This window comes from Myotis brandtii, unplaced genomic scaffold (genome assembly GCF_000412655.1).
Source record: "Myotis brandtii unplaced genomic scaffold, ASM41265v1 scaffold6, whole genome shotgun sequence".
In the NCBI taxonomy this organism is placed as follows: domain Eukaryota; kingdom Metazoa; phylum Chordata; class Mammalia; order Chiroptera; family Vespertilionidae; genus Myotis; species Myotis brandtii.
The window spans coordinates 2,879,713-2,888,529 of record NW_005370271.1 but is presented as its reverse complement, the minus strand read 5'-3'; the positions used below and the strand labels follow the sequence as shown (position 1 = coordinate 2,888,529).

The window sequence follows — 8,817 nt, the reverse complement described above, 5'->3', positions numbered from 1 at the left end:
GAGCAGTATGGCTGCTCTCAGTCCTGCCCTCAGAGGCCCCAGCAATCGCTGCGAGTGCCTCCGAGAGAAAGCTGCCCTCGAGTTCCGACTGATGCCAGACAGTCCAGTTTCTCCTCGTATGAGTCTGGGTCCCCAGAGACTCGCCCGGAACTGGAGCTCAGAGCTTGAGATTCCCTCCCGATTGAAAAAGACAATCGTGTCCTCAGCCGCCAGCCCTCTCCGCATGCACCTCCGCACCTTTGTATTTTACTTCTGCACCACACCTCCTCTGAGTCTCGGTATGCTTTTCTCTTTCCTTCTAGTTGTAGAATTTCCACTCAGCCAGCCTTCCTGTGGTTCTGGAAGATGTCCGTTCCATCTTTTAGTTGTATTTTTGAAGTGGTTGTGCGAGGCAGCAATCACCGGTGTTAACCTATGCCGCCATCTTGGTTTCTCTCTATCTGTCATTGTTGATCATTAATTTGGTTGACATTTCCATTGTAGAGAAAGGGAGAATAGCGATATTAAAATATTTCTTCTAATTAATTTCCTTTCAATGTGCATGAATCTGTGCACCGGGCCACTAGTATCTTAATAAAGCTATTACGCTGTTAATGGAAGATGAGGAAGTCATTTTCAGCCTTAAGGGAAGCTGACCTTGATTTAAGATCCAAATTATTTTGACATCTGATGTTTTAAATTAAAAATGTAGGTGAATTTTGCTTTCTACTCATGACATATCCATATTTTAGTTCCAAAAAGTCTTTATTAAAAAATTAGCCTGGTGCTTGCTTTGGCAGCACATATACTAAAATTGGAACAGTACAGAGATTAGCTTGGTCCCTGTGCAAGGATGACATGAAAATTCATGAAGTGTTCCATCGCCCTGGGTGGGCACTGGTGTCCTCATATTGGGCTTGGAGAAGTAGTTCCAGAGACCCACTCTGGGCGTGCGCACAGGCTCTCTGTGACGCCCACCTGATCTTTTTTTTTTTTTTTTTTTTTTTTTTTTTAAAGTTAGCCTGGGATAGATTCCATGTTTATCTCTTGGCTCTCCCATCACAGAGTATTTTAACATCCTATATAATAATAAAAACCTAATATGCAAATCGACTGAAAGGCGGAACGACCGGTTGCTATGACGCCCACTGACTACCAGGGGGCAGACACTCAATGCAGGAGCTGCCCCCAGCCCACAGGCCCCAGGCCAGCCAAGGAGGGTGCCAGCAGGGGCCCCCTGGTCACCCTGCAGATTGTCCCTAATCGCCGGCCAGGCCTAGGGACCCTACCCTTGCACAAATTTTGTGCATCAAGCCTCTAGTCTATATATATAAAGGCTAATATGCAAAGTGTCCCCTTGGGATTTCGACTGGGAGTTTGATCGCTCGCTGTGATGTGCGCTGACCACCCAGGGGGCAGTGTGGAATGAAGGAAGGCTCTGGCTGGCAGCCGGCAGGTGGGGAAGGAAGGCCCCAGCCAGCAGCTGGAATACCCCAATCGGCCCTGATCGCCGGCCAGGCCTGGGGACCCTACCCGTGCATGAATTTCGTGCACCGGGCCTCTAGTTATAACTTATCAGAAAGAAAGGATTTCTTAGAATACTAACAATAAGAATTCAGTTTCTCCTTAAATAAATAGTTACTGAGCACCCACTCTATTTGAGGCATAAGCTAGTTGCTGGGGATATTGGGGATATGGCTGCGTACAGCAGTGAACTTACTATTTCAGGGAAGAGTGATTTTTTTTTAAGTGATTTTTAAAAATATATTTTAAATAGATGATAGGGTTTTAAAAAGTAATTTTTAAATTAAAAAACCCTGGTCCGTCTATTCTTATAAAAACACACATTTAAAAAACCAGAATTATAGCTCTGGGTGGCTCAGTTGATTGGAGTGTCATCCTGTACACCAAAAGGTTGTGGGTTCAATTCCCAGTCAGGGCACATACCTAGGTTTCGGGTTCGACTGGTTGGGGCCCATATGGGAAGCAACCAATCGCTGTTTCTCTCTCACATTAATTTTCTCTCTCTCCCCTTCCCTCTCTCTCTAAAATCAATAAAAACATATTCTCAGGTGAGGATTAAAAAAATATATTGTATTTTGCAACTCGAATTTTCCCCCTCAACCATTTCTAGCATCCCTAGAGGATGTTCCCTTGGAAACCTGGTGAGAGGTTCACAAATTTACCCCAGGATCTTGAGATTGAGACTATTGGTCTCAATCTTACTCTACCTATTAGCACCTGGTTGAAGCTTCCTAAGTTTCCCCAAATAGATATAATAACAGTATTTACCTCGTGGCGCTGTAGTGAAGATTACATGAGTTAATCCACTCAAAGCACATAACCAGGTGTGAGGCATGAATGCCACCTATAGTGGGGGTGATGCTCATCCGGATAACGTGTTCAACCCTATGTGACACATAGTCATTCAGGATCAAAACACTAGCTCCTTGATAAGAAAGACCTGGACCCAAACAAAGTCTGATTGCCAAGAAGAAAACCTCATAAAATGAGTTATACTGCCCTGTTAGGTTTGGCTAGTCAGCCTGCAGACTGAAGGGTCCCAGGTTCGATTCTGGTCAAGGACACATGCCCAGGTTGTGGGCTCAATCCCCAGTAGGGGGCGTGCAGGAGGCAGCTGATCAATGATTCTCTCTCATCATTGTTGTTTTTATCTCTCTCCCTCTCCCTTCTTCTCTGAAATCAATAAAAATATATTTTTTAAATTGAGTTATTCTATGCTTCTAATTAGGAAGACAATGTTATAAAGATATTAATTCTTTAATTAGCTTACAAATCTAATGTAGTAATTTTGAATTGGTGGCGGCTTTGTCCTCCAGGGGACATTTGGCAATGTCTAGAGACATTCTTGGTGGTCACAAGTGGGGGGCTGCTACTGCATCGAGTTGTAGAGACCAAAGATGCTGCTAAAATCCCACAGGACATGTGACAGCCTGCCCCAACAAAGAATTATTGGCCCAAGAAACCCTGATCTATTTCAATCCTTGAAAAAATGATTCTAAAGTTCATTTGGAGGAATAAGTGGGCACAATAGCCAAGAAATCTTGGGGGTGGAGGGGGAGAGGAAGGAAGGACAGATAATTGCTCTCCTAGATACCAAAAATATTATCAAACCACAAAAATAAATAAAATTTTAAAACCCACAAAAGTGTGGCTCAGTGGTTGAACATTGACCTATGAACCAGGAGGTCACAGTTCAATTCTGTCAGGACACAAGCCCAGATTGCCAGCTCTATCCCCAGTGGGGCCTGCAGGAGGCAGCAGATCAATGATTCTCTCTCATCATTGATGTTTCTCTCTCTCTCTCTCTCTCTCTCTCTCTCTCTCTCTCTCTCTCCCCCTTCCTCTGTGATATCAATAAAAATATATTAAAAAAAAGAAATTGTTCCTGGATAACTGATTTAACATCATACTTGATTAACAACATACACTCTAATATCCAGAATGTTTTCCCTATACGTCTACAATCAGGATGCATTTTACAGTTATTGTGTAAATTTTGTGTGTAGTTCCTTTTTTCCTGAAAAGCTATTCTTAAATTGGCAAGTCTTCCATTCAGTGCTGTCTTAGAAATAAGGCAATATAGTCTATGTTAAACGTTAGGCATACTTCATGCCATATAAAACATTTCAGATGAATAAAGGACTAAGCATTAAAAAGAGATGGCAAAATAACAGGAAAATAATCAGGACAGGAAAGATTTTTCTAAACATAAAGCAAAGAAAAAAGATGTACAAATACATAAACACAAATGTTATGCTTTATTAAGTAAAATACCACACACTATAGATTTCTAAATTGAGTGTAATCCCAATTTAAAAGTACAAATTATTCAGAAGTTGACAAAATGATTTATCTTTTGAAAGAATAAATATGCAAAGCTCGACAGAAAAATTCTAAAAAAGAAGAGTAATGAAGTGTTTCTTCTACTTTTTATTAAAACAGCATGTAAAAAGGCCAGAATACAAAGTCCACAATGGACACAAAAATATATAAAACTTTACCATTTAATAAAGGTAATTATTTCAAGCCACTGGGTAAAAGGTTGGATAATTCAATAAATGATGAGGAGACAACTAACCATCTAGAAGAAAAGTATTAGATTACCGTTTTATCCCTTTTTTGAAACTAATTCCAGGTAGATTAATGAAGTAATTAAATGTGAATAATATTTTTATAACCTTAAGAGTGAGGAACGCCTTTCTAAGCATAACAACAAAGACAGAAATCAAATAATAGAAAAGAGTGACAGAACTGACTACATAAAAATTTGTAACTGTTGTGGCTGGCCAGAGTGACTCCGTTGGTTGAGCATCATCCTGTGCAACGAAAGGTTGCCGATTCGATTCCCAGTCAGAGTTTGATTGGCAGTCAGGGCACAAACCTGGGTTGTGGGCTTGATCCCGGGTTGAGGCACGTATAGAAGGCAACCAGTCAATGTTTCTCTCTCACATCGATGTCTCTCTTTCTTTCCCTCCCTCTCTCTAAGTATGTCCTTGGGTGAGGATTGAAAAATATATATATATATAACTCCTGTACAGAAAATCAAAAGCTGTGGGGAAAATGTTAACATGTATGACACAAAGGGCTGTTATTATTAGTTTTTTAGTACAAGTTACCACAAACTGGCTGGCTTAAAACAATAGTAATTTATCCTCTGTTCTGGAAGTTTAGAAGCCCAAAATCAAGGTGTGTGCAAAGGCAAGCTCTCTTAAAGGCTCATTGGAGAATCTGTTCCATGCCTTTCTTTTAGCTTCTGGTGTTGTCAGCAATCCTTAATGTGCAGCTACTGCATAACTCCCATCTTTGCTTCCATCATCACATGGTGTTCTTCCTCTGACTTCACACGGTGATAAAGGGGAACCACCCTACTCCATATGCCTTTATCTTCACTGATTACATCTGTAATGACCCTATTTCCAAATAAGGCCACATTCTGTAGTGAGAAGTTAGGACTTCAATTGGGGAGGACCCAGTTCAACCCATAATGAATCTAATATATACGTAATATTTACACCCCAACAGGCCAGGAAAAGGCAACCTGCTTGAGCATACTCTCTGACCTCTAGCCTCACTAGCTGTTCTTTCACCCCTGGCCTTCACCTGGGCGCAGCACTGTGGTCCTAGGCCTAGGGCGCCCTGGATGTTCTTCTTGTGGCCTCTGAGCCTAGGCGATCACATCCAAATCACTATAATCTATGTGATGTGCTAATGACAACAAATTTGTGTCCCTAGTGAGGACTTCCTCCCTGTCCTATAAACTCAGTACAAACATCACACCTGGCATCTCCAGTTGGCAAACCCACAGGTGTCTTGACACCTTCAAAACAGTAGGTCAAATGCTCAACCACTGAGCCACACCAGCCAGGCTCTAAGCCTTTATTTTTGCTGTACCCTTTGCTCCTACCTTATTCCCCTAGAGTCAAACTGCGACTCGCGAGCCACATGCGGCTCTTTGGCCCCTTGAGTGTGGCTCTTCCTAAGCCTTAGGAGTACCCTAATTAAGTTAATAACAATGTACCCACCTATATAGTTTAAGTTTAAAAAATGTGGCTCTCAAAAGAAATTTCAATCGTTGTACTGTTGATATTTGGCTCTGTTGACTAATGAGTTTGCCGACCACTCTCCTAGACCTTCTCATAACAAATCTGTTCTGTCATTATGGTCTCAGATCAATTATTAACTCTTCAGAGAGGCATTCTTTGAAAACACACAATCTGATGTATCCAATCCCACCCAAGTACTCTCTATTATATTGTTCACTTATTTGTGTATTGCTTGTCTTTCCCCTTGAGAACATACTTATTGAAAGAGTGAATCACAACCAAAGGAAAAAAATTAAAACCATGATAGCTCACAGAATCTGGGCCTCAAATCAGCAAAGATGAAAAGGCCTTATTTTCCTTCCTCACACTCTGTATATAACCCGATTACATTTGTGTGGTTGTTAGCTGGTTGTCTCTCGCTGACTAGAAGGAAATCTCCATTGGTTTGTTCATTGCTGGACCCTCTGCATTCAATAAATACTTACTGAACAAAGTGACAATATTAGGGGTGACTGGGCAGTGAAGGAAGGGGTATGATGAGACTATAATTGATGCACAATTTCTGTAGGAAATTCTGTAGGCAGTATATGTCAAAAGTTCTCAAAGGAGGACATGCCTTTTGACTCAGCAATCTCACATCCAAGAGGCTCTTATCCGAAACAAAGAAATGATTATTTATGAGGGAATTCCTCACTGCGTTATTTATAATAGAGAAAATTTAGAAACAACCAGCATGATACCCATTAATAGATTACAAATATAATTATAAATCTGTACAATAAAATACATTAAAAATATTGGTAAAGACATGTATTTATTCATGTGGAAAGAGATAAAAGTACATAAATAGAAAAAGGCAAGCTACAAAAAACACACATATATAGCAAGACTTCATTTTTGCAAAAACAAGTATTGGGGGATACATGGATATGTACGAGTATACATGCACATTTACAGATCCAAGTTTGGAAAGACAAACATCAAAATGTTAACATTAAAAAAAAATGTTAACATTTGTTACCTGTGGATAGTGAGATTAAGGGCAATTTAAATTTTCTTCTTTAGATACATTTCTAAATTTTTTTGTAATAGGTCAACCAAAAATTAATCGACTATCTGTACATGTTCTGCGTGGAAAAGAAAAAGCAATAAAGATTATTAAAAACAAACTTCATCAACTTAGCGAAGCACTAAAGCCCAGGTGAAGACCAGGAGTTCAAAATATTAACTACAGTATTGGAGATAGCTTTCTGATTTCCTGAATTTAAGCACGCTGCTTCCCCTCAGTCCATACTGTAAAAGAGAAAAAATAATTGTAAAACTTGTTCCTTTTATTTCATTCCTGCCAAGTGTGAGAAGGTCAGGACTGGCTGAGAAACAACACAGAGTGTAGCAAAAGTTCTCATCTATGCTGGGCATTTTCCTTGCATTGCCTCATTGCAAATCTTCTAAGGGTTCTACCAGGAAGGTAATCATGTTCCCAAAAGCAAAAGCTGAGAGAGGTGACAGATCTGGCCAAAGCTCACACAGCTGAGGTCTCTCTGACCTCAGGGCCTTCAGGAAAAGTGAGATAAAGGCTCTTGAGGCTTTAAAACCTTGCAAGTCTTTCAATGCCCCAGATCTTTTACACGGTTATCTGGTTATCTGGTTATCCTTATCCGACTGCCCTTATCTAATTGGCAAGAAAGATAAAAGGAGAAAAGCTTGGAGTTTTTAGAAAGCTGAAGTAAAAAATATCTAGAGAAGCAAGATTTAAATTGGGTATAACTCTCCGGAACTGGACCTTCATTTCTCTACAACTCCAAAGGCTCAAGAGCAAAATGCTCTTGCCGGAGAGTGGACGCATGTGTGTGTGAAGAGTCACGACAGACACAACAGACGAGGGCAGTGATGGCGAACCTCTGACATGCGTGTCAGAGGTGACACGCGAACTCATTTTTTTGGTTGATTTTTCTTTGTTAAATGGCATTTAAATGTATAAAATAAATATCAAAAATATAAGTCTTTGTTTTACTGTGGTTGCAAATATCAAAATATTTCTATATGTGACACGGCACCAGAGTTAAGTTAGGGTTTTTCAAAATGCTGACACGCCGAGCTCAAAAGGTTCGCCATCACTGGACTAGGGTAAGGTGCCACCTGTGTGCTTGAAGAAGGAAGCCGGACTAGGGTGAGGGAGGCGGGCAGGAAGAACCAAGTCCAAGGGGGACTGAGAGAAGGGGCAGCAGGAAAGAGGGAGAACCAGGAGGGAAGGCGGCTGAGTGATTCTGCGGTATTTTTTCCCTCCCACCTCTTTCCTCCGTCACTCTTAGGCCTTCGGTGCTGTCTATACGGATGGCCACCAAATCTCTCCCTTCTGCCTGTTCTCCGGACCGATTTCTCTGGGCGGGCCACCTCCATGTACATTTCCCAGCTGCTCTTCGCACCCAGTAGGTTCAGGCTGAACGCAGCACCGCGTCCACACCAAGCCTGCTCCCACTCTGGAACTCGCTCTCCCTTTCCTTCAATCATTATTTCACCCAAAAAAAATGCATTGTGGACCTATGATGCCCCGCTCACTGCCACAGTGCTGGGTACACCCATTCACCTACCCAGGTGGATCACTTCTCCCGTGAAAACCTCTTGTATGTCCATCTCATCTAGAGTCTTTACTGAGATTTAAGGCGAACCCCTCCGGCTTGAACCACGCAACATAGCACTGTATGTCCATTCGCTTTGCACGCCATTCATTCTCCAGTGACCGTCACAGGGGGCTCGCTGGAGGCCGAGGGGTCAAACTGGCTGCTGGGAAGGGGCATGAAGGCGCCGAGGCTAGAACTGCCCGGAAGGGGTATTTGCGTGTGAAGAAAGGTGGTTTCCTTACACGGCACATGGGAGACCCATCAAATAACAGGAGCGCGATCCCTCCTCTACCTCGGGGTGAGTGGCGTCGGGAGGCGGGGAGGCCCGAGGTCGAGGTCCTCGGATGGAAGCCTGTCCGCCCCCTGCCCCGTGGGCACTCCAGGGCCACCTGTTGGCTCTGTCACCTCCTGGGAGCGGGGACCGCGGACGTCGTGTTCTCCATTGTGTCCCCCTCCCCGAGAACCCCTGGCCCGTGGGAGGGGGTCCAACAAGTCTCTGTGGAGGGTTCTAGAAAAGCAGGGGCCGCAGACGTCTCATTCACCTTCTCAGGACGAAGGACAAAGACTAAGGAGGCCGAGGGGGAAAGAAACCGGGCAGGTGTCCCCCCTGGATTCCTTCGGGGCGCGGCGAACGTTTGCTAAGCGACAGG

At 42.7% G+C, this 8,817-nt stretch overlaps 1 long non-coding RNA gene across 1 annotated transcript; it reads right to left on the bottom strand.

The window, feature by feature from the left end:
- Window positions 1-6,341: 6,341 nt before the first annotated feature.
- On the bottom strand, window positions 6,342-8,811 carry LOC106728359. The gene is made up of 2 exons (XR_001364654.1): window positions 8,138-8,811; window positions 6,342-6,839 (listed from the first exon to the last, which is right to left on the bottom strand). It is a non-coding gene; the product is annotated as an uncharacterized LOC106728359 (long non-coding RNA).
- Window positions 8,812-8,817: the final 6 nt, after the last annotated feature.